This window comes from Panthera pardus, unplaced genomic scaffold, assembly GCF_024362965.1.
Source record: "Panthera pardus isolate Hobbes unplaced genomic scaffold, ASM2436296v1 HiC_scaffold_21, whole genome shotgun sequence".
NCBI lineage: Eukaryota > Metazoa > Chordata > Mammalia > Carnivora > Felidae > Panthera > Panthera pardus.
In genome coordinates, this window is record NW_026526777.1 from 48,688,432 (window position 1) to 48,714,806 (window position 26,375).

General features: G+C 44.7%; 1 long non-coding RNA gene and 1 other non-coding gene across 2 annotated transcripts in view; one reads left to right on the plus strand and one right to left on the minus strand.

The window, feature by feature from the left end:
* LOC109253336 (uncharacterized) overlaps positions 1-26,375 on the minus strand; it is a 61,673-nt gene that overhangs the window by 12,071 nt on the left and 23,227 nt on the right. The window contains exon 3 of the long non-coding RNA XR_002074353.2: positions 26,130-26,244. This is a non-coding gene — a long non-coding RNA (uncharacterized LOC109253336). The remainder of the gene's footprint in view (positions 1-26,129; positions 26,245-26,375) is intronic.
* On the plus strand, positions 12,830-12,936 carry LOC128778965 (U6 spliceosomal RNA). The gene has a single exon (XR_008424818.1). It is a non-coding gene; the product is annotated as a U6 spliceosomal RNA (small nuclear RNA).

Genomic DNA, 26,375 nt, shown 5'->3' on the forward strand with positions numbered 1-26,375 from the left:
ACAGCTCAGAGCCTGGAGCCTGCTTCAGATTCTGTGTCTCCCTCTCTCTCTGCTCCTCCCCCACTCATGCTTTCTCTGTCTCTCAAATATAAAATAAAACATTAAAAAAAAGAAGTATATACACACATTAAAAATATATATACATATACATATATGTATACATATGTACATATATACATGTATATGTATATATGTAAAACCATGTATGTATATGTGTGTGTATATGTGTGTGTGCATATATATATATATATATATATATATATATATATATATATGTAAAAACCAAACCTCAAAACAGCTAAATGGCTAGGGAGGAGATTGGGAGAGGAAGGGGAGTAAATAACAAAATATTTCATTGTGGTGCCATCATGCTGGACCCTCCCCTCCTTGAGCTTTTGCCTGCTGATATTACACATGCAGAGGAAAGGGAGAAAAAAAATGAGTGACACGGTATAGAACTCACTGCCTAACTAAAGGCTACTGGAAAAATGAACCAGCAACCAGTTGTAGGGGGATTCTAAATCCAGCAGTATCAGGTTATGTAGCGTTTAACTCGGGATGCTTTTTCTACAAATACCACCATAATCCCAGAATAATCCCAGAAGATTTTTAGCAGCAAGATTTTAAGGAGTAATCTCGATTTGTCCTCTGGGTTAATGTCCTTCATTAGCACAAGGAATCCCCTTGCTCTGTCCGGAGAGGTGCCCCGAGCTGTCTCCATAACTACTGGGTATTGGTAGGGACGCAGGAGTGGCATTAAAAGGGAGGCGGGGTGTGCGAAAGGAGAGGCAGTTGGGATGTGACGGGAACGCCACCCAAGGAAAACTTTCAGTCCGGGTCTCCTGGATTATTGCAGAGCTGAAGAAAAGAAGCTGCCCAAGGGGCTGTGTCAACTGAGCCAGTGTGTGCCCAGAGGTGGGTTATTCTAGGGCAAGGTGTGTCTGTGCTCCGAAACACTTCCCTTGCTTGGAATATTCTCTTTTGTATTCCTGGTTGTATTTCCTAAGTGAGTCTCTGGCTGAATTAGAGGTGCTTCCACAGTTAGGAGAGCAAAGAACAGCGAGTTCCCCCATGAGGGAGGGCAGCCAGAGTCCTGGCCGGGAGGAAAGCTGCAGGTGGAGGTGAACCCTTGAGGGGAGGGTTGGGAAGAAAAGTTGGTGGCAGCTGGGATTGATGATGCCATCCAACCCCTCCTTTTCCTTTATTCCTTTGATCTTTCCTTTTCCTTAATTTTATTCAATATCCAACATTCAGCCCATTCACTTTACTTTTTTTAAAATTTTTAAAAAATGTTTTTATTTATTTTTGAGAGAGAGAGACAGAGAGACACAGTGGGAGTGGGGGAGAGGCAAAGAGAGAGGGAGACACAGAATCCGAATCAGACTTCAGACTCTGAGCTGTCAGCACTGAGCCCGATGTGGGGCTCAAACTCTCGATCTGTCAGATCATGACCTGAGCTGAAGTTGAACGCTTAACCGACTAAGCCACCCAAGCGCCCCATTTTACTTTTATTTTTATAGTTGGCAAAGACTTTTATAATCCTCCTCCAGTGGCCCAGAGCCTCTTCCAGTGGCACAGAGTGGATTCTGTGTCTCCTTTACATCTTTTTTTAAATGTTTATTTATTTTCTGAAAGATACAGAGTGTGAGCAGGGGAGGGGCAGAGAGAGAGGGAGACACAGAAGAATCCAAAGCAGGCCCCAGGCTCTGAGCTGTCAGCACAGAGCCCGATGTGGGGCTTGAACCCACAGACTGCCAGATCATGACTCCTGTCAAAGTCGGACACTTAACTGACTGAGCTGTCTCCCTCCCATCTAATGAAATGGGCCAGGGCACCCCCAGAGCAGGGCTCAGGCTCTGAAGCCAGGTATCTCCTCCTACTTCTGAACTTCTCCTCCAGCTCTGGTCTTGGGATCTTGGCTACTTCTCTGTGCCTTCCTTCAGGCCCTTTCTCTTACAGTCAGATTTCGGGGGACAGTGTGTGCCCATGGCTGCTTACTTTTCAAAGCTACCTCTGGACAAGGAGAGAGATTTCCAAATATGCAGCAGACCCTGTGAATCATCTAGGGGAGTTCTTTATTTTTAAGTTTATTTATTTTTGAGAGAGAGAGAGAGGGAGGGAGGGAGGGAGGGAGGGAGGGAGAAAATGCTTGCCTACACACACGTGGGGGAGGAACAGAGACAGAGGGGGACAGAGGATCCAAAGTGGGTCTGTGCTGACAGCAAAGAGCACCATGCTGGGCTCGAACTCATGAACTGTGAGATCATGACTTGAGCCAAAGTCGGTTGACCAAGCCACCCAGGCGCTCCTTACAGGATTCATTATTGGGGATCCCTACAGAGAACCCCATTGCCCACCTTTATCTGTGCTTGTTTTTAATCTATTCAGATGCAGAGGCTAAAACACAAAACCCAATGTAAGTTCTGAAAGGGGATGTATCAGTGTTCTGCATATATTACCCACAAAGCTCCTTATACCTTGACAACTCGAGGGCAAATCTGAATGTCTTTTCTGGGGCATTTCAGGCTCAGTTTACAAAGCCCCTTGAAGTGGTGGACAAGGATATTTTAGTGACAACTTGCTAAAGGGGGGCCAGAAGTGACTGCAATGGAAGCAGAAGAGACAGACCAGGGAGTCCACCCCCTTCCTGTTCCTATTTGGTTAAACATTGGGAGACACTCTCGGGATCTTCCTTTGTTTCTGCACAAGTGGTAAAGGAAACCAACGTTTATTGAGTACTTGCATGCAACACTTTTTACAAATGTATCTATGTAGTTTAATCTTGGAACAGTTCTGTGAGGACGGTGTCTGTGATTTCATCTTACCGAGAACTCTTTACGAGTCACCGCGAGGCCAAATAACCATGCCAGAAGTCTGAGTGCTGGTGAGCAGTAGACCTGGGATTGCAACCCAGCTCCTCTCATGTCAAGCCCTGTGTGGTTGACACTTGAACATGAGCTTGAACTGTGCAGGTCCGCTTATATGCAGATTTTTTTTTTTTTTTTTTTTTTTTTACAATACTGTACTGTGTGTTTTCTCTTATAATTTTCTTAACATTTTCTCTTCTCTAGCTTACTTGTGAGAATATAGCATATAATACATATAACAAAAAAATATGTATTAATTGACTGTTATTGGTAAGGCTTCTGGTCAACAGTAGGCTATTAGGGAAGTTTTGGGGGAGTCAAAACTTATTAAATGTGGATTTTGGGGGTGCCTGGGTGGCTCAGTCGGTTAAGTGTCTGACTCTTGGTTTCAGCTCAGGTCAAGATCTCATGGTTTTGTGGATTCAGGCCCCATGTTGGTCTCTGCGCTGGTATCACAGAGCCTGCTTGAGATTCTCCGTCTCCTTCTCTTTTTCTCTCTCTCGTGTTCTCTTTCAAAATTAACTAAAAAATTAAATTATTTTTAAAAATGCGGAGTTTTGACTGTCATGGGGGTGGAGGTTGGCAGCCCTAACTTCTGAGTTTGTTCAAGGGTCAACTGTGTTTTCTTTGTGCCATGCTACCTTCTGGTGAAGAGCTAAATCCCTACTTAAAAAAAAAAAAAGTGTATTTATTTATTTTGAGAGAGAGAGCATGCAAGCTGGGGAGAGGCAGAGAAAAGGAAAGACAGAATCCCAAGCAGGTTCCCTGCCATCAGCACAGAGCCCGATGCAGGGCTCGAACACACAAATTTTAAGATCATGGCTTGAGCCAAGATCAAGAGTCAGGTGCCCAACTGACTGAGCCACTCAGGCACTCCAATCCCTATTGTTATAAAGTTTGAGAGAATGAATGAGGAACTACACATAAAAAAGCTTTGATAGTTGTGTATCAAAATACCTGGAAGTCTTAGATTCTTAAGCATGATGGAAAGAAGATCAAAGGGCATCAGTTAAAACCTGGAAAACTCGGGGCACCTGGGTGGCTCAGTCGGTTAAGCACCTGACTTCAGCTCAGGTCATGATCTCGCGGTTTGTGGGTTCGAGCCCCGTGTCAGGTTCTGTGCTGACAGCTCAGAGCCTGGAGCCTGCTTCACATTCTGGGTCTCCCTCTCTCTCTCTCTGACCCTCCCCTGCTCACACTCTGTGTCTCTCTCCTTCAAATATAAATAAACATTAAAAATAATTAAAAAAAAAAACCTGGCAAACTCAAAACGCATTGCTCAGGAATCCTCAGAATTAGAAATCGTAAATAGAAACATGGACCTCAGCCTTTTCATACAGAGCCTAAGCGACTACTGAGGCTGTTTTGCTGCAGGCTCCAAATTAGTTAATATGTATAAGCACATTGATGGAGCCTTGCAAAGAGCCTTTAGAGTCATTAAAAATGAAGGGTCATGATGACCACAATTTCAAAGAAGGCTATTAGTAAAGGAAATATGGACTTCTGATTGATTAAAACAGATTTCAAAAAAGAATCCATGACTACTCTACAAGCGTCTCGTGTGAGGGAAAAACACGGCGACGTTAGTTTCCATTTTCTGCAAAGGGAGCTTTATCTCCTTTAATTCAAATCAACCCAACAGTCCTCAGGATTGGGAGGCCTAGATTATTCTCCAGATGTGAGCCCCGCCACGGTATAACCTGTACAGGCTTCAGAAGTCTTAAGAAAGTCACATTATTCCAGAGGAAATATAAGGACTTCCCAGAGGCTCTGGGGATTATCCGTGACTTTGATTGTTCTGTAAAGAAAGTGAGACCTTTGAACTGTAATAGTTCTAGCAATGCAGGAATTTACCTCAAATCAACCTAGATTTGGATAGGTGGACCTCAGTGCCTTTGGTTCTGAAGAGATCTAAACAAAGACAAATTTTCCCTGTCTACTCTGGAAAGATAGTCTACTGGTAGACTCCTCTGATGATCAATGGCATAGAAATAGAGAAAATGCCTTCTTGTCACATGCTAACTCTTTGGGATAAGATGATTTTCCCATCTGACTACGTTTTTCATGTTGATTAACTCCAGGTGTAGAATATGTCAGAGCCCTTCGGACTTTTGGCTGAGAGGCTTGGTGGTTGTAGCTTCCTTCTGGGGGAGAAAGAGGAGGAGTCACAGAATCTGAGAGACCTTGAAGATAATCTATGGTAGGCAGCCTCTAACATACCTCCCAGTGATCCCTGCCTTCTGGTAGTCCTGCCTGTGTTACTGCCCTTCCTTGAGTGTGGGCTCGATTTAGTGACTCAGTTCTGAGGAACAGAATACCTCAAAAGTGTGGGCTGTCACAAAGACTCTGACTTCCATCTTGCTGGCCAGCTCTTACTCATGCTAAAGAAAGCCTGCCACCATGCTGTGAGCTGCCCTATGGAGAGACCCATGTAGCAAGAATCTGAGGGAGGCCTTTGGCCAATAGCCAGCAAGGAACTGGGGCTCTTAACTCCAACCAAGACTCTTACTCTGGGATTCAGAAGACTGCATCCTGCTGACAACCTCTTGAGTGAGCTAGAAAGCAGCTCTCTCCATGCTGAACCCTGAGAGGACTTCAGCCCCAGCTGACACCTTACCAGCAGCCTCAGAGAGAGACCCTGAGTCCGAGGCCTCGGCTACTGGGTTGCTGACTCACAGAATCTGTGAAATAATAGATATTTGTTGTTTTAAGCTGCTAAGGGGTTGTTACGGCACCTTAGGTAACTCATAGTTCGTCTAATCCAACTTCTGTATTCTTCGTGTTGTTCGAGACCTGGAGAAATCAGGTACTTTGTCTGAAATCCCACAGGCTTAGACCACAAGTCAGACTCACGAATTCCCAGAAGGGGCTCTCACCAATTTATGATGTCCTCCTGCAATTTGGCATTATGGAAACTGGCTTAACATGGCCTTGTTTAAACCCCCCTTAAATGAGCCCCCACTTTTTCCTAAAAGGATATCTCCATTTCCAGCTGGCTAGGAAGAGGACAGGACAGTCTGGAGGGCTGGTCTTGAAGCCGATCTGTTTCTTCCATGGCCCTAGGCAGGTGTCCCTACTCCCAGTCAATCCCCATTTCAAGCACTGGACTTTCTCATCTACTCAGAAAAATTGCCAAATCTTCCCAGATAATAAATTCTAGTATTTTACAGCCTTTCGTCCTGCTACAATTTAGAGTTATCTTGTCCTGCTAATTCTCAGTGGGAATGAGCAGCAGTCTCTCCCCATCCCCATTCTCCTCAAGTCACAGATTCATGCTGCGTGCTGCCTTTAGCTCTAGGCCTTCGGAGGTGAGGAAATGTAGCTCTGGGGGGTAGGGTGGGGGCATGACAGTCCCAGAAGCGTGGATAGGATGGGGTGAGATAAGCCTGGGTGAAGCTGGGAGCAGAGGCTAGGGCTGGGCCAGGGAAGTCTGGGCCGAGCAGATGAGGGGACCAATAGGGAGTCTCTGTTGGGTAGGAGGCAGGTGGAATTGTGCAGTGTGGATAGGAACAATGGTGTAAGGGTCAAAACCAGACTGGGGAGCAGGATAGCTACTGGCCTGAAAAGGGCAAGGCCAAGCAGGGGATCGGGAGCTAAGGCCTCAGACACAGGTTATCGGCATCAGGCAGACCTTGATGATACTTGATACGGGGCCTTGATTCTAAAACAGTTATCTGACCAGGTGGCCTGTTTGCTTCCAGTTACAGCAGGAACCAATGCCGGGGCATGGGCAGTCTTCATTTTCAGCAGCTTTCCACCTCAAACCAAGTGCCCTCACACCAGAGGAAGGAGGAAGCAGGGACAAGGTTGTTTGCCTTTCATGCTCCACGGATTGGCTCCCCAGTGGCCCTGGGTGTGAGGGCGGGTGCTGGGCAGGGGTGCTGGTGGGTTATGGCATGGTCGATTGTCTATTTTTCAAGTTTCCTGGCATATCTGTGTCTGACAATGACAGGAAAAGAGGGAGGTCTCCTCAGGGTTTGGCTGCGTTAGGACTTGGGGAGCAGAAGTTGGTGGGGCCAAGAGGACAGCTGTTCTTTAAGATTCCAGACAGATCCACAGCAATTTTTGACTCTGGAAATATTAGCAAGCAAGAGAGATGGGCTACGTCTTCCTGCCACCTGGTGCGTCCTCTAGCTAATTTGTAGACCATCTCTAAGCCTCTGGTTCCTAAAATGACCTTTATATGGAATGGAGCAGGGGTCACAAAATGGCAGCCCATACTGGATCCTACCCTCTGATAAACTTTATTTGATCCAGCCCAGTATTTCAAAAAAACAATAAAAAAAAATTGGAGCCACTTAAAAATCAGGATACTTTACTCACATCCAGATTTTTGGCTTCTCTGGCCACATTAAGCCTCATCCCTTATGACATATGACACTGAGGCGGGGGCCTCCTTTAGATGGAGAGAGCACCCCCTCCAGGTCCCGGCTTCCAAGGTGCTCGCTCACACACGACACAAGCATGTGTACTAGAACCCTGCCTGTTTCACTCATCTACCTTATTTTCCCAGCCCCTGTGGGCATCGGATATTTTACTCCATAAAACTGAAGGATCAGGCATCATAACACAAAGAACAAAATTCCTACACTTCAAATGCATTTTTGATACCTGGGAAAGGATTTTCATAATCTCCCTAATTACATGTCTGCTCCATTTTATTCTTTCTTCTGTGTTGCACTTTCAAGAGCTCTCATAATAGAAATTGCAAGAGCCAACTGCACTTATATAATTAGCATAATATTGGTCAAGATAAATTAGCTTTGCACAAACATCAAATGAACAGAGGGAATCATTTCTCATTAACTGGAAGAGGTCATACAGTGTTGATTATATGCAGTTTGGTCAAAAGTAATCTTCTCTGATTAAAATAGAAATAAAGTAGCTGAATTATAATAACAGAGCAGCTGCTAAGTCACTATTGATTTCTTCAGGAGACAAGGGAGTAATGATCATTCCTGAGTCTTGTCCAAGAAGAGGCACGGTAAATTTTCCATCCAGTGTCAAATTATTTGCTATTTAAGTGAATATTCCTAAATTTGATAAATTGGATTTTTTGCTTCTGCTCCCCATTGTGTTTTTAACGCGAAACTTGTATGATTGCACTTAACTAGAACTGCACAAAACAAATCCCCACACACAGATGTTCAATGTAGTCTAATTTAATTTAAAAATGTGCTTCTCGAAAAGGTCACTTGGAATGAGTGAATTCCGGTTTCTAGTTTGGCTTAATTGCTATTTTGCTCTGTAATAATACTGAGCAGGTAGTTTCCTTTCTGGAAATCCTCTCTGGGAATCATGGACATAAGTGCCTGAGCTCTACTCTACGTCTGCAACAAAGGCCTTTTTAAAAATAAGGCTGAGGCACAGGGAGAAAGACGATGAGAGCATGTTGCCTGTAAACCCCTTTGAAAGTGTTTAGCGTTACAGTCACGTCCGTCCTCAAGGTACTCCTTTGGCTGCCACAAGCGTTTGTGGTTTGTGGAGAATCGCATGAGGAAAGGTAGTTAACTTTAAAAAAGTAGGTGAATTGAAAAAAAAAAAAACCCTGTAAGTATCAAAGCATAAGAAAATAGATCAATGCAGTATTTCTAATTCGAATGAGGGACTGATTTTCTTTTTTCCTTTTTTTAAATTTTTATTTTTAATTTTTTTAATGTTTATTTATATTTGAGAGAGAGAGACAGAGTGTGAATAGGGGAGGGGCAGCGAGAGAGGGAGACCTAGAATCCGAAGCAGGCTCCAGGCTCTTAGCTGTCAGCACAGAGCCCACAGTGGGGCTGGAACCCACAGACCGGCAGATCACAACCTGAGCCGAAGTCAGACACTTAACTGACTGAGCCACCCAGGCGCCCCTTGAATGAGGAACTAGTTTTAAAAAGGATTTAACCAGGAACTTACCACTTATTTTGTTACTCGAGCATATACCCTGTGGCAGTCTCTGTGGGTAGGCAGGTTATATATATACCACAGTCTCTGTGGTTATATGGCGTGATTTGGGGGTACCAGCAAAATGATTGCCCCCCAGGAATCTAATCCACGTCCACTTGCTGTGATGGTGGCCTGTATTAATTTCATCGAAAGACAAGTAAGGAGTCTGCTGCGATGCAGGGACCCGGCCTAATAAATATTGATAACTCTCAGTCTGAAGTTCTATTTGATGGCTCTGCTGCCTGCCTGCCATAGGGACGGAGACCTCAGTAAGGGTACATTCCACACTGTGTGTGCGAGATGGACGAGCATAGTGAAAACTCAGCAGCTGCACGTGTGCGAAGACCACCCAGGAGACAGCACGCGTGCCTCCTCTCACGCCTCCACCACACTCATCCCACCCGTGTGCAGGAACTGCCTCTCTAATCTCACCCCAAGCATCTGATTTGTTTCTGTTTCTCATGTGATGCGAATTTAAGGGTTTTTTTTTTTCCTTCTTCCTGTTCAGAAGATATCACTGGATACATGCGCTGTGGGACGTGGGAGACGTTAGAATCCTAGCGCTCATCCCTGCAATTCCTGTTATTTTCCCATTCCAAGCATGAACATTTACCTCCAACAGAGCCAAAGTTGCAATGCTCAGTTCTTTATTGTTTTCTTTTAAATAATTCAGACTTGATGAGAGGTGCAGTTTTTAAAAAAGAAAAAAAAAACTCAAAGTAAACAAGGGGAAGACTTATTATTTTTTTGGAAGACTTATTTTTTTGTTGACTTGTTAGCGGGGGCACTTGCGCTGGTGAGGGGGGAGGACCGAGAACCCAGGGGGCTCCCTGGACAGCATCTAGTGGCCGTCAGCCTGCCTCGCCCCTGGGAGCGAAAGCCGGTGGTAGCTGCAGCAAAAAGGGATGTTTCCTCTTCCTCTTCATTCTTTCCTTCTGAAAACAACCTTTTCCTGACCGAGGACTCAGAGAGGGTGGGGCACATTTTGTCTCCTCTGGCTAGAAAAACAAACACACAGTGCACCCCCAGCTACTCCTTTGTGCTTCGTCACAGCCTCCCTTTTCTGTCTCTCTCAGGGGAGGAAGAAGCGGCTACCCCCAGTGTCCTTGACCATCGGGGTCTCACTTCCCAGCCTAGTCGAGTTTCCAGGATACCAGCCCCCCCCCCCCAGGCTTGGCAGGGAACCCCACCCCTGTTTAGAGCATGGAATCTTGAACATTGCGGAGCCCCCAGGACTTGCTCTTTATCACTCTAGGGGCATTTTCTTTGAATGCAATCCAGTCTCTCAGATTCCCACGTTCCAAGAAGCTGCTCTCTGTCCGACAGAACATTCTGTTGCTGTTCGCTGTGAACCAGTCTTATTTTGTTCTTTTCATGAGGGAATGTTTCCATCAGGGGCCTGTGAGTCGAAAAGGCTCGCTGCTCAGAATGAGGGTGGCTTTGTCTCTCCCCACTTCGTGACCTCTGTCAGGAGTTCCTTTGAGGCTCCAGACAAGACATAACAGAGAAGTGCCCAGAGCCGTGCTGATGAAATTTTGAGATTTGCAAAGAAACTACTAGCCAGGCTGCCTGGATGTATTAAAATGTCATCTCTACAGTTTGGCCATGACTAGCTTGTTTAGTTAATGCTAGAGGGGAAAACAGAGTTTGTTCTCAAGGGAGAGAAGCAGACGGAGAAAACAGGCACATGAACAGCTGACAGTGTTCCAGCCGCTTTGTCACAAAGAGCTGAATCCACCATTATTAGAACCAAAAATCATCACCCAATTCGAGTCCCTTGGGAATGATGCTGGGCTGGAGCAGAAGTGGCCGAAGCCCCCTCAATATGGAGGCCAAAAGCTAAATTCTATTCTTTTCACTTGGGTTTTTAGGAAGGGAAGTAGAGCTTCCTAATATTTGTTATACATTAAGTGTCAGGCACTAGGCTTGGTGTTTTTATGCATACTATTTAATTCTTAGAGCCACTTGGAAAATAGGTATTATGACTGCTGGGTGTCTATGAAGTTGATTTATATTTATTTACCTTCACATCCTTACTTGGTCAGGTAGCTGTTCAAATGTCTGCTTTGGGTGATGTTCCCAGGGTCATGGGATCAAGCCCTGCTTTGGGCTCCGTGCTGAGTGTGGAGCCTGCTTAAGATTCTCTCTCTCCCTCTGCGCCTCCCCCCCTCCTCTCATGTGCATGCTCTCTTTCTCTAACAGCAGCAGCAGCAACAACAACGACGAAACCAAATGTCTGCTTTGACAAGCCCTTCCTGAGCCCCCAGTCCATAACCACAACACCTGCCATTCTCTCTCTCATTTGTATGGCCCCTTTGATGTTGTAACCTTCTGCATGAATTCCTCCCAATTCCAATTTGTTAATCCTCTCTGTGCAACTACATTTAGTTTGGAAACTACCCTACAGCCTTTAAAATTTTTCAATGGTTATATTTTTCTTCCTAATTTCTAATTTTATATACACCTGTACTTATTTGTCTGTTTTAATGGCATAATAGATCACTGGCATGTATTTTTTGTAAGGATGTAATGCCTTCGTTGATCTCTTCAAGGATTCTAAATGCAAACATATTTTCAAGTCTTTTTCAAAATTTTTTATTATTTTTTTCTGGAAAAACTCATAATACAGTTATTGATTTTATTGGCTGTTTCTTAGTATTAGTTTTATGAATTTTAAAACTGAGTTTACAGGATCATCATATGTAGGAGTGTTTTCTCCCCTGCCTTTCTTTTTCTCTATGTATTTCTCTATGTATTTCTGAACATGGGGTTCTTGTTTGAGCCTGGTTCTCTTAAAAGGCTAAGCTACACCTCAGGCTTCCTTTCACAAGCCAGGGAAGCCCTGCCCCAGTTTCCGGTTGTGAGCTCTGAGCATGACTCTGGTTCCCGTGCCTCCCACAGAGCTCCTTTCCCCTCTGGCGGGCTTTTATCCGCAGAAGCCAAACTCACAGTTCCTACTACCTACTTCCAGATCCAGAGCCTCAGATCAGCCCCTCTTTGCTTTGCATTTTGATTCTGTTCCAGGACTGAGGACATATATGTATCTCATTTTTGAGTGTGGCTATGACTTGTAAAATTCTCTTTCTCATGTTCATTATCATTGCTATGTGTCGGATCAGAGGGGGCTTCATAGCATTCACTTACAATGCCATTGAGTCTGGTGACCGGGAATAGGAATTGGGAAACATTGATAGAGGGGCAGAATTGGGAGGCAATTAGGTTGAGGCAATTAGGTACAGGTTGGAAGAGTAAAGAACCTGAAGAAATGATGAGTCCAAGCATCACTCGTGAGTTGATGTGCAGGAACCCTAGTTATTAAGATGGAAAGAAAAACCATGAAATTTAAAGTTGGGTTGAATGGCCATGACTTCCCAGGTCCTCCTTCTCCTTCCTTCCTCTCAAACTCCCTCTCCTTCACCCCCTTTCATGTTGGTGATCATCCCTAGGGTGACCAGCCATTTTAGTTTGCCTAGGGTGGTTTTGGTTTTAGCACTGAAATCTTGCTTCCTAGGGAAGCCTCAGTCCTAGGAATCCGGGATGGTTGGACACCTTAACTCTGTACCATTCACTTTGTGAGCATAATAGAAGACCTCTAACACCAAAATTAACTTTACGAAGGGGTGAGCTTGAGAGACAATAATGGGAGGGGTAAGAAACAGAAGTAGGCAATGGGCCTCTGTAGTCTTTGCTTGGGTAGAAGAAGCCACAACCCAAGAAATACCTTTCACTCTGAATTCAGTAGAAATAGAGACTAGAAAGGGATGTTTGAAGTCTGTGATTCTCAGAATTTACTTGCTTGGAGAAATTTGAACCACCAATGCAAATGGTGTTTGTAATTCCTTTTATATTGGATTCAGAAATTACTTGCTTTCACAAAGGAAGATTGTATAAGTATTATTTGATTTGCTTTCTCTGTAGTCTTCTTCAATTCAGTAAGTCATGCTGTCATTTTTAAAGTATGTTGTATTGGATAATATTCCATTCCATTGACTCCATATTTATTATCAGTGATCAGAACCAGACCTCATTTTGTGCTTGCTTCAGCAGCACATATACTAAAATTGGAACGATACAGAGAAGATTAGCCCGGCTCCTGCACAGTGATAACACACAAATTTGTGAAAAAACATACATCATTTCACTCTTTTCAAAGTATATTTACCTTAGAAAAGCACCGGTCAGTTCTACAGCCACCATCACTGCAGCTAAAAATAATGCTGCCAAGGTTGCCCTGGACTGTCAGCAGCAGTCATTGCTAACACAACACTAATTCTGTTCGGGTGGTGGTGGAGGTGGGTGGTGTGTAGCAGCAATATCCCTTGACTTGGGGAATGAATTAAGATTGATAAATCCAATCTACTCATGGTTACACGATTTCTCTTCACAAAATGCTCATTGTTCCATCCTCCTTTGCTGCTAGGAGTAAAGTGTTACAAGCTGGGACCAATGAGGCATAAAGTGAAAGCTGGCTGGGAATTTTCCAGGAACTGTTTGCTTTTCTAATAAAAGGGACAGACTTGCAGAAAAGCTTGCTGTGATCCCTTTCTCCTCCTTCCCATCTGGAATATGGATGTAATGCCTGGAACTAAGGTAGCCACATGAAGTCTGTGAAGCAATACACATTATGAAAAAAAGCAGCATGCCTATTAAGTCAGAGTGTGAAGGAGAGAGAGAGCCTGAGCCTTTGATGATGTGGTTAGACCATCCCTGAGACCATACCTCTGGACTTCTTGTTTAATAAAAACAAATGTCCTTACCACTTAGGCAGCTGTTGATGCATATCCCTTTACTTGCAACTAAAAATCAATTTCATACTGAAAAGCAAGGTGAATAATGCATAGTGATGACACATGGCCATGGACATGGGATAAAAATCGCCAGACTTGTCATGGTTTTTGGTAGATTTTTTTTTTCATTCCATAGCTCTTTATATACTAAATAGGAAAGCAAGAATACTCTTTTTGTCCCTCCTCAGTGCTCAATGATAATTAAGTTTCAGTATAAACAAAATGTGCTATAATGTGCTCTCACTGCAGTGGCTATGGAGGGATGAGACATGTGATTCTATATGATGCCACATTAAAATCCTTTTGTGCATCTTAGAAATATAATGTCATCTGTACCATATTGTTTTAGGGCAAAAGGAAATAGACTGATGGCCAGCAGAGCCTCCAGGGCAATGTTTTTGCTAGGAGGCTAGACTAAACCCCCCACAAGAACAAGACAATTGCTGACAGTGGGCTGGGAGGTGTAGCCATGAACCCACTGCCATCTATAGTGCTTAGCCAATGCTCAAGTGGATAGTGAGCCCAACCCAAGGCAGTCCAAATAGCTTCTCTGTTGGTAGGAGGATAGATCCTACCTTGATCAAAAGGATGGGTAAAAGGGCAAAAAATGAATTATGTGGGGAAATGCTGTAGAACAAGGTAAAGGGAACATCATCCCAAAGGCTCAGAGTAAGAATGAGCCTCTGAAAATGATTTATTGCAAGAACCAGAAGATGTGGGGAAATGGACGGTATCCTTACTACACAGGAAAAAAAAGGAGAAAAAAGTCAGAAAGGAAGAAAAAAAACCACAATAGAAACCCAAAGAGGGGCACCTGGGTGGTTTAGTCGGTTGAGGGTCCAACTTCGGCTCAGGTCACGATCTTGCAGCTCGTGAGTTTGAGCCCTGTGTTGGGCTCTGTGCTGATGGCTCAGAGCCTGGAGTCTGCTTCAGATTCTGTGTCTCCCTCTCTCTCTGCCCCTCCCCTGCTCATGCTCTGTCTGTCTGTCTCTCTCAAAAATCAATAAACACTAAAAGAAAGAAAGAAAGAAACCCAAGGAAACAAGTCTATTAAGAATGAACCATTAGATTTTTGAACATCCTTAACCTCTGAGTACCTACTGTGGACCAGCACTACCTTGGGGCTCAGTGATGGCTAAAGCATAGCTCCTGACCACCAGAGGTGCCATGATCCCATTCCAACATAGTAACTTATCACAAATTGAATTATAACAGTAAGCCATGATATCATGAGGTCCTACAGTATTTTAAAACGTTTATTTTCTAGACACACTCACTCTATTTTGGAAATAAATGAAATTACCACCCCTGAGTAAGTAAATAAAGCAGGGAATGCACTGAATGTTTTATTGAGCTCTGGCTGTTCTATGCAAGATACTTTAAGAACATGCATCATTCTTTAGAAGATCTGTTTCTCCTTACTTATATGGAAGTGATGGACGGTGCCCAGGAAGAGAGGGAATTAGAATCACAAAAGCTGCTGTCTCTGTCCAGCCAGCACGTAGCCCCTGGGTTGAGCCATACGCTCTTCAAGGACTCAGATAAATCTTCACACCAGCACAAGGACATGTCAGGAAAGCTCACTCATTGCATCTGATGTTGATAATGCAATTAGATAGTCCAATCCTGGCCACCGTTCTACTTCCAGCCTCCCCCTGCCCTCCTCTGAAAACCAAAATTAAGCCAACACACTCAGAATGTCCTATCCTGTCTCCCTCACCTCCAAGGAAATATCAGTTCACAGCAGAAGGGTGTAGGGAGAAGGAGACCATCATTTCTCAACTTATTATTTAAGCTCTTCTGACAGGACCTTGCCTGCTGGGCACACTGATGGACCAAAAGATGGAAATGAGCCACAAGGTGGACCAATTACAGAACACCGCCATGCCCTGGGCACAGCAACTGGGCAAGGGATCAACATCCAATCCAGTGGGACCAATTGCAGTGTATTTTGGAATTCACAACCTAGGGACCACAGAGCACGGTGCTCATTTTCTCTCTGTGGCAGAGACTAGCAGCTCTGAACTCATCAAGATGGCATCTCCTGCCATGTGGAGGAAGCTGGCCTGCAGTAGAAGGGATGATACCCACACCCAGAGGTGCAGCGTGCTGGATCTGTTTCTACCTATTCCTGGGGTCCAGCCATACCACACCTTCCTGCAGCCAAAATAGTCTTCCAGATACATTTTCCTTTGCATCTGTGTGGGTTTAAAGTGGGTTTTGACATTTACAACCAAAAAAAATCTGTCACTGATTGTTATGTTTGTGTGTTTTAGTTTTCCAAAAGAAATTTGTTTTCCGGATTATAAGAATGATACTCATAAAAATTCAAATGTTGGATAATACAGTATATAAAATAAAAATTGCTATAATTCCACCATCTAGACATAACCATTGCCTATTAATATTCTTCCAGGCATTTCTTTCTTTTGAAATACAATTTTACAGGAGTACAATTTTTTAACATACCATTTTACCTAAAAACATGTTTTGGATATTTTCGTGGAACATACTCCTAAAATTTACATTTTGAAAATGGTTGCATAGAATTTTATATTAAACTATTTTTTTAAGTTTATTTATTTGTCGGGGTGGGGGAGGTGCACATGTGTGCACATGAGCAGGAGAAGGGCAGACAGAAAGGGAGAGAAAGAATCTCAAGCAGACTCCTTGCTGTCAGTGCAGAGCCTGAAGCGGGGCTCCATCTCATGAAACACAAGATCATGACCTGAGCCTAAATCAAGAGCCGGGCACTCAATTGACTGAGCCACCCAGGTGACCCTATATTAAACTACTTTATTTTTTTTAATTTTTTTTTTAACGTTTATTTATTTTTGAGATAGAGACAGAGACAGAGCATGAATGGCGGAGGGTCAGAGAGAGGGAGACACAGGATCTGAAACAGGCTCCAGGCCTGTCAGCACAGAGCCCGACACGGGGCTCGAACTCACGGACCGTGAGATCATGACCTGAGCCGAAGTCGGCCGCCCAACCGACTGAGCCACCCAGGCGCCCGTAAACTACTTTAATATAGTAGTTTATAGTAGTTTATATAGTTGGTTGAGCATCCAACACTTTTTTTTTTAATATTTATTTATTCTTGAGAGAAAGAGAGAAAGCATGTATGCTGAGCCACCCAAGCTCCCTAAATGTCTTACTCTTGGTTTCAGCTCAGGTCATGATCCCAGGGTTATGAGATCAAGCCCTGTGTCAGGCTCCATGCTGAGCGTGGAGCCTGCTTAAGATTCTCTCCTCCCCCCCCCCCCCACCTCACCCCTCTCCCCGCTCATGTTCTCTCTCTGTAAAATTAAAAATTAAAAATTAAAAAATTAAACTACTTTAATTAATGTACCCAGTCCCCTTTGTTGAACATTTAGGTTATTTCAAAAGTTCCATTATTATAAAGAACACAACAGTGAACATATTTATAGGTACATTTTGGAGCATTTGATAGATTTCTCACTCTTAATTACTAATACTTTTGTTTTGGCAACCTTTCCCATGGCCTATCAATTTCATGTAGGCCCTCTTGATTCACTCCTTATTTATTCATTCATACTGTCAACATTCACTGAGAATATGTTATGTACTAACCATTGTACTAGATTTTGGGAAAACAGACATGGGTAAGTTTAGGGTTTTATCCTTAAGGAGAAAGAAGAAACTAGCATCTATTGAAATCTGACTCTGTGCTAAGTATTCTATAGATTTATTTCATTAATTTTTCATTAAAAAACAAACACCAACCCTGTGCAGTGTATTATCATTTTTATATAAATGAAGAAAGGAAGTTCAGAGAGATTGAGTAGTTTGTCTAAGGTCACAGTTTGTCAATGCAAAGCTGGGACTCGAATCCAGGTCTGACTTCTTTCTATTACACACAGTTTACTTTTAAAAATTTTTTAACGTTTATTTATTTTTGAGACAGAGAGAGAAAGAGCATGGACGGGGGAGGGGCAGAGAGAGAGGGAGACACAGAATCGGAAGCAGGCTCCAGGCTCCGAGCCATCAGCCCAGAGCGGGACGCGGGGCTCGAACTCACGGACAGCGAGATCATGACCTGAGTCGAAGTCGGACGCTTAACCGACTGAGCCACCCAGGCGTCCCTATTACACACAGTTTAGAGAGAGAGAGATGTGAAAACAAATGACAAAACCAAGCTGTAAGTGCTTTGTAAAATCTGAACAAAAGCCTACATTTGGTCCACCAACCTCAATGATCTGCCAAGGCAGACCTTAGACCTGTCTTTTATCTGTAGCAAGCAGCTTTTTAAGAGTCCAGCTTAAAGGGTCAAAACCAAACCTTAAAGGATTTTCCTGACTCTACACAGCTCCAGGAGGCCCTTGGTAAGCCAGAATATTTGCCAGCTGGGAAGCTGGGGAAGAGAAGAAGGCTGTTTCCAAGCAGTTCCATTTGGAGAAGCTAAAACTAGCAGGTGTAATGCAGGGTTCCTGGGAAGATCAGAACAGTGGTCAGAGAGCAGACAGAGCCATGTGAAAGAAGAGCTTGGAAGAAAGGGACAAACTGTTAGGAGGTCTCAGGACTCAGGCTGGTGAGGATGACCCCCTCAGTGGCCTCATACCATGAAGAAGTGACACCCGGAATAAGCCAGCCTTTGGGATCAGCATAGATGTCACTGGAGCCAGCACATGGAGAAGGCTGGAAGTATTGCTTACCAGGCACGGGGCTGTAACAGCTCATTAAACTTAGGTGGCTTGTGACTTAGAGTCTGCTGAGGGCCTTAGATTTGTCTGGATGAGATCCACAAAGCTGACCCTGTGATGTCAAGCCAGAAAGTACCTCCCCAAATTGACAAGCCTCAGCTGTTTCTTTTCCTACGAGAAGATCTGAAGTGCAGGGCCCGGGCGTGCAGGGAGTTTACCCGGGGTGCCGGTATCTCTACCCCCTCCTTTCTTTGTGTGCATTCCAAGTGGGCTCCTTGTCCTGTGGCCGAACCTCCCACTGGGGGCATCATGGCAGAGCGCAGTGACTTTTCAATCTATTTTAAACCTTGAATGGAATGCCAACAGATAAAGCAAATGAAATTGGAGCTGTTCCCACCTGAGCAGGAGTCAAGGATGCAAGACTTCCCTTCCTTCCCAAGGATGTTCTGTGAGGTACACAGTTTAAAAGCCATTGCCATCGCTGGAAGAGTCCTGAATTTAAAGTGAGAGCACCCTGGTTCTAATCCAGGTTCTGCCTCTTAGAGTATAGCTTTTGAGAAGTCATTTAACCGCTCTTAGACCACTGTTTTCATTCGCGAAATGAAGGTAATAAGTTTTGTCTCCTTTGGAGGTTGATGTGAGCAGCAAGTGCAACCGTGTGGGTAAAGGCAGCTGTAAAAAGGCCACGCAAGTGTGAAACGTTCCTTTCCTTGGCTCTCCTTCTATTGCCTGACACTCAAGGGGGTTTTGCAACTGACTGAGGTGACTTGAGTTGTAACTCCATGTTTCCCAATAGTCACCAACTGTATGCCAAAGGTATATGGTGTGGGTATTATATTAGATTGGATGCACTTAGTTTTCTGGGCAGAAAGTCAGCCAGTGTTGTTATTTGTACTAGTAGAGCAGGTTCAGGTCACCTGAACTAGTAGGGCAGCATGGTCACCTCTCGAGAGCCATTATGGGTGGAGTAGAAATTGGATTTCGGATGGAAGCAATAATTCCGCCCCACATCCCATACACTAATAGAGCTTAAGGGCGCAGTTGCTGGTGCAGAAGAGATTTCTTTCTTCCCTTTGTTTCTGTTTTGACATTTCCTACAGGTTCATAGCCCACCTGATTTAAAGAAGCCATAGAGACTCTTTCTGGAACTCCAGTCTAGCTTTGCTTTTTCTTTTGAGCGATAAGTCCAGCGAAGATGAAGAATAAAAAAGGTGAAAGGGGATAGGCCACTAGCAGAGAATTCTAGCCCTAAGATTCCTGGCAGCAAGATCTTCTCTTCTTGCCAGAGGGGCACTTGGGGCTCTCACGGTTTGGCCTGTCCCCGCCACTCAGATCTGCTCCTTGATGTTCCTCTAAAATGTGGTGATCCCTCGGGGCCAGACTTCAGGACTCTAGGGTTCTCCCAGAGCGTGACGTAAAGAGAGACGTTTCTCTGCCTCCTCCACTCTCTCCCCTCCTGCAGCTCATCTCTGTGTCTTTCCTCCTTGCCAGTGAGACAGCACACACGCTCCGTGTCGCTACTACCCAGTTGTCTTCACAGGAAAAGCGTCCTGTCATTCAGCCTGCAGACGGGTCATATGCACAATACCACCTGGTGGCATCAGTCCCAGGGCGGGAGTGGGGGCGGGGGGGGGGGGGTGGATCTTGAGCCCTGGGCCCACCAGCTTTCAAGATGAAGACTTGAGAATTCGTAGGCGAATGGGTGTGAAGTGTGTTTTGTGCCTACACCCAACATTTAACTGTGACCCCTGTCTATGTATCAGAAAAGGACCAGAGAGTGTATGGGATCATCAAACTCTCATTCGGTCAATTGGTTTTAACTTTCTTCCCCACCAGATCTTTTACCAGAGCTATTAATTTCCCCATTTTCCTCCTTTCGTTTTCTCTGTGCAACCTCTATTTAGGGAGCTAATCCACCATGACAAGAACAAAAACCTGGCTGCCAGGGGAAGGGGGAACAGGGGCCCAGATCAGCTACAACCTAGACCGTGGACCACTGCACTGGTCAGACCCCATCTCACAGGTGGGTTCTCACCATCCTCCCTGCCTACAACCCAGATCTCAGACCTCCGAGCGGCCCTGCCCCTCCCAGGCCCACTCACAGGGCAGGGGTGCAGGGAGTGCCGCCCGCCCCCAGGGTTGGAGGAGAGGTGGGAGCTGTAGGACGTACCTCACAAGTGCCTGGCGAGGCTGACCAGGCAGCAGGTTGCGCTTTGCACATGACCATAGCAGGCTCAAGTCAGGATCTGCCTCACACTGGGTGGAGGGCCCCGTTTAGCCAGTCCCCACTATTAAGCTGGGGGCCCGCCCATGCTTTGGCCAGCATGGGGTCCAGCTCGCCCTTTGGAATCGCAGGCTGGGCTCCAGGCCACCACTGTGCTGGGGTAAACTCAGGGAAAACTCCAACTGCTCTTTGCCTTCCCCACAACCAAGTCTGAACATCTTAGATTTAAGTCAGGCTAAATTTCTGCTCAGATCATGATCTCACAGTTTGTGGGTTTGAGTCCTGCTTCGGGCTCTGCACTGTCAGTGCAGAGCCTGCTTAGGATTCTGTCTATTTCTCTCTCTATTCCTCCCCTGCTCACACACACTCTCAAAACAAACAAATAAACTTTAAAAGTAAACTGTAAATCAGGCGAAAATGGACTGGTCAAGTCTTGTCTAATCTTCTTGATGCTACCAAGTGGGTCTCCCTCTCCGTTCCCCTCCCCTAGACCGAACACACCACTAGATCCCACAAGAGAGCCCCCAGCCCGGTTCTCTCGGGGTCTTCTGAACCATTTCCGCTAACCTGTCTCCTACGATGGTACTTGCTGTGCTCAGCAGCCCTCCGACCTCTGACCCCGCGATGGGCCTTCCTTTCCGTGGTCTGGCCTCATCCCCCCTTACAGCCCATGCCCAGCTGCTCTTGCCTTCGGTTTGCTATTTTAGCCAGAGTTTGCATGCCTGTTCGCGTAAGCCTCCTTGAGCCCTGTAGGCCCACAGGTATGCAGGACCCAGGCAGCTGGAGGCACCCAAGAGCCCACAGGGAAAGGAGTTTTGCAGGCTGTGTGTGCCAAACGGGGATGCCTGCGCCCTCAGACTTGTCTTCGCCCACAACAGCTCCAGCCTCCTCTCAGCTGTGGGCTCTGAGCAGACCTCCAAAGTCCAGGGGGTATAGGTCAGGGGTAGAGCACTTGACTGCAAAGTCCAGGGAAGGAGATAAGGGCCATATTTGCCACATCCCAGGGGGCACATGTGTTGTACTAAAGGCATGGTGCCTCCACTGTGTCTTTGAAAGACTACACATTAGACAGAGGACATTTTGTTTAGAAAGATGTGGGGGAGGGGAAGGGTAGTGGTTTTAGGCAGGATGTGAGGCATCCAGTCAGGTGCCTGTATCACTGGTTGTCAGGGATGGATGGAGACTTGCCCACAGCAGTCTCGGTGACCCTGTGGTAGCACTGCGGTAGGGGGGGGACTAGATGAGGTGGAGACTGAGCAGTGCTCAGAACCCCAACTGTACCCTAGGCAGCCTGCCCAGACCTGGGGAGGGAGAACACAATCCCTTTTTTGTTCCTAGAGATTAAGGGCTATGTTCTTGTCAGGAGAACACTATAGATTCTAATGCTTCCAAAGCTGAGAGGCTGGTTCTGACTGGAGTCTGGTCACTGGAATAACAGGTGAACAGGACGAGGGGCTGGAGAGGAGGCAGGCAATGTTTGGGAAACCACTTCCCCAAATGCCACTTGGCCTGTTTTTTTCATAGCTCACTGACACTGTTGACCGCCCACAGAGCCGGCCACCGTGCTGAGCATGTCGGGTGGTGTTCCAGTGACAACAAGAGACATGGAAGGATCTATCCACAAAGAGTTAAACATCTGATAGGCAAGATGAGATAGGACCTAGGAACATAGAGCAGGATCCACATGAACAAATATAATAATTACACGGGGACAGATAGCAAGGGGATAGATATTCCTCAGCGGCCAGTACAGGCCCATCATCACACAACTACGTGGGCCCTTAGGTCCACTTTGGAGATTGACCCACATTTCTCAGATGTCTGAAACCACTCTGATCTGTTTGAAGCTCTCGTTACCATTTCTGTTCAAATATTGTTTCCAGCGGTTTCCTCTGAGAATCACTTGAGACCACATTCCCTCCAGAGACCAGCTATAAACATGAGGCAAAGTGACTCTATGTAGATGGCAGGCCGGGACCTGAGAGAGGAGGACCAGGAATAAGGTTGCCTCAAAAAAATAGCAAAATGCCTGACCCCTCCAAACCTCTACCCTTAAATCAAGCCAGTCATGCAACGGACTTCATGCCTGAGGGATTGTTTTTGCTTGCTTGCCTGTGTGGAAGGAAACAGGTGCTGTGAAAGATAAGTCATAGGAGACTACTACTGCCTTACTCTGATTAACTGGGAAAAGACCCAGAAAATTTTCTTCGTATAGAAGTTAAAGCTGTAGAGAACGAAATCAGGGTTTCTCAACCTGGGAACTATTGGTATTTATGGCCTGGATAATTCTTTCCAATGGCGGCTGTCCTGTGCTCTATACAACGTTTAGTAGCATCCCTGGCCTCCATTGACTAGCCCCCAACTCCAGCTGTGACAATGGAAAGTGTCTCCAAACACTTTCAAATGTCCCCAGGAAGCGAAATTGCCTGCCAATGAGAGTTACTGCTACTTAGGAAAAGGGTTGGATCCCAGGCAGCCTCACACTGGCTCTGGAAAGGGCTTGACTTCCAAAATGGAAACAAAAGTCACAGGAGGGCTAGTGGAGTTCATAGGGTTCAGTGTGGCTTAAACTCAAATAACATGTGGTGCCTTCAAGAAAAAACTTTCTGAGGATTTCCAGTGTTGATATAAATTACTTTTATAAGACTGATAGCTAAGTGTGTATAAACATGAAACTGGGCATACGTCCCATGGGCTTGTAACTTCAATAGTTACTAAATCAAAACAAATTCACAATTTTGACAAACCAAATAGGAAACCAGTAAGAGGTAACAACGTTAACTTAAGGAGGCAGACGGGGTGATTTTTGTGGAGGAAACTGCCCCTTGCTTTGTTACTCGAGTGCCTAGTCCCTTCTTTGGGTCAAGCATTGTCCCATGACTCAAATCTCACACAACATTGTCCCTTCGAACTGTGAAAACTTTGGTTGTGAGCCTTTCATAAGGTCATTTGGCAAATGCAGACTTTACTCATTAAGGTCACCTATGTTTTCTTCTTACTGGCTCAGGACAAAATGGTACATCTGGCCCCAATATAGTCATAAACCCAGAGTGAAGGTAGCAGTGTCAGTTCTAAGGCAGACCTACAGATGCCCCAGATGATGCTCATATTCTTCAGATACTTGTCAAAACGAAAAGAATTTCTATAAAAAAATTTTTTTTTTAAGTTTCCACAGAGAACTCCCAAGAATATAGTAGGAGACTCTCAGAGGAGTTCTAATCAGGTCTGATCCTCTTTACAGATGAGGAATGAGGCCCAGAGAATTGCCTAGGGAAACAGCTGCTGAGCATCAGGGCTGGCTGGGAGGGGCCTCTGCTCTGGCGGCCAGTGCTCTTGAGATCTCTCTTCCGGCCTGACTTCCCCGCAGGCGTTACAGAATGCTCTTGTGGAACTATGTAGGAAGAGTTGGCTTACTGTTTCAAATGTTCATTCAGCTGAACTTGCACTTAAATTATTTTTTAATACTTAAAGTTTATTTTTTAATGGCATTACATTGAACTCAGGAGTTTCTTTTTTAAAATCCTGATCTTTTAGCATTTAATGGTACGGTTAGAAAGCATTTTGCGTGGCCAGGTGGGTGTGAACTATAACCTACATACATAAAAGTGCATTAAACATCAGTACCCAGTTCAATGCATAATTATAAAGTGAAAATCAGCGGAACCACAGCCAGGTGAAGAAAGAACACTTCTCGTGTGCAGAAGTCTCAATATTCTTGGTCACAATACTTCCCTTCTCGTCAAAGTATCCACTATCTTGACTTTTGTTATAATTATTTCCGTGCTCGTCTTTATACTTTTACTGTCTCTATATGCACCCCTAAACGACAGAGTTTAGTTCTGCCTGTTTAGGAGCCTTCTGCCAATGAACCCTCGCTCTGTGTATTTGTGTCTTGAGATCTGTAAAATTCACTGATACAGTGGCTGTAGCTCTTATTTAGTCTTTCTATGCTGGGTGGACATTTGGGTTCCAGCTTGGCACTATTCTGAGCAATGTCTCTAAAAACATTTTTGCGTATGTCCCGGTGCATAGAATATACAGCCACCTCTAGGGCATTTTCCCATAATGGCATTTCTTCAACGGGGAATGAAGTGTGCGAATCTTCAACCTCAGTTGATATCGGCAACTACTTTCTAAAATCATTGCTTCAATGCCAACTCCCCCTGGCAGTTGCTCTCATTATTCTTCATTCTAATTAGCACTTATTATTTTCTTAAAAAAATTTTTTTAAATGTTTATTTTTGAGAGAGACAGAGACAGAGTGCAAGCAGGGGAGGGACAGAGAGAGAGAGAGGGAGACACAGAATCTGACACAGGCTCCAGGCTCTGAGCTGTCAGCACAAAGCCTGACGCGGGGCTCAAACTCACAAACCGTGAGATCATGACCTGAGCTGAAGTCGGACTTGAAAATTTTAACTGGTCAGTGAAACAAAGCACCCTTTGCCACACTTTTTGTCCATATAAATTTCCTCTTATGTTATGTACCTGTTCCAGCCTTTTGCCATCTTTCTACTGTCAAATTTAAATTTTCTTTTTAAACAAATTTAATCTTCATCAAAATTACATTTGACAGGCAAGGGTACCTGTCTTCCAAGCTACCTGTGCTCACCTGAGAGTTGTATATACTTCGAGGCAAATGGTCGAAGATCTGTAAGCTTAGAAGTAATTGTTTTTCAACTCCAAATCATTGAAAAGACAATAGAGGTTCACAGAAAAATAGCCATCAAAATCTTTTTTTCTTGTTTCCATTTTCCAAATCTAACATCCTCTTATTGAATTTTGCCCTCTCTTGGTTCCCTACATTTTCATAGAGAACAAACACTCCCCTACACGTCACAGCCCTTTGTTAAAATCACCAAGTGTAGACGAGGTCATCATTCTCTTCTTTATTTCTCAGTGCTGTGTGTTGAGTGCATTGTTATGAGTTAGCTAAATGTTAGTAATAAAGTGGTGCCTCTATTCTATTTACAACCTTTGAAGCTGAGATCATATCAAGTAAAATATGTGTACAGGGCTATAATAGCCATACATATCTAATAAAAAAAATAAGCAGCTCACCCAAGCCTGAGCTCTAGCTTTTGCTCACCTTATCTTCTTTAGACATTTGGCCATGAGCTCACTGGCAAAGACTGAAGCTCATACCATGTACCATTAAATAAATTATTCAGTAATCTGTGATGTCCTTGTAACATGAGAATCCCTTATTAAAAAAGAAATAGCTGCACTGCTTACGGAGGCACGTGCCTACTATTTATAGTCTTTAGAGAAGTTGCTTTGCTAGCAAACCCAATTAGGACTCCCTGGTAATTTACAGAATTGATATTTGTTGCAGAGTTTTTATACTAAGCTATTCATTACCTGCATATGTGGGGGTATGTGATGCACACACCTACACACCCGGAGGGCCACAGAGAAAGCCCAAGCAGGTATGGGTTGTTTGTTAGAACGGTCTCATTTTCCCCTAAACACGTTGGACACTCAGATAGGGACAAAGCAACTAAGGCCACCCACAGATTCAATGATCTGTATTCCTGACAGTATCTAGGCAACTGGGTCTCTACTTTTTTCAAAGTAAACGTTTTAGTCTTCTGCTAAAAATGTCAGATTCCCCTCCCAGAAAATAGGAGCCTGAAACACTGGGCCTTCCCCACCTTACCTCTTTTTTCTCTCTGAGGTACAGGTATGACAGCTTTAAAGCTGGGGTAGGACATGGCCTGCATGGAGTAGAGGAATCAGGGAGGCAGCTTAAGTGAATCCTCATTTCGGAAGGGCTGGAAGAGAAATAGCCAGGTGTCTATTTTTTCATAGTTGAAGTTTTTAATTAGAAAAATATTTTATGGGGCGCCTGGATGGCTCAGTCGGTTAAGCGGCTGACTCTTGCCTTCGGCTCAGGTCATGATCT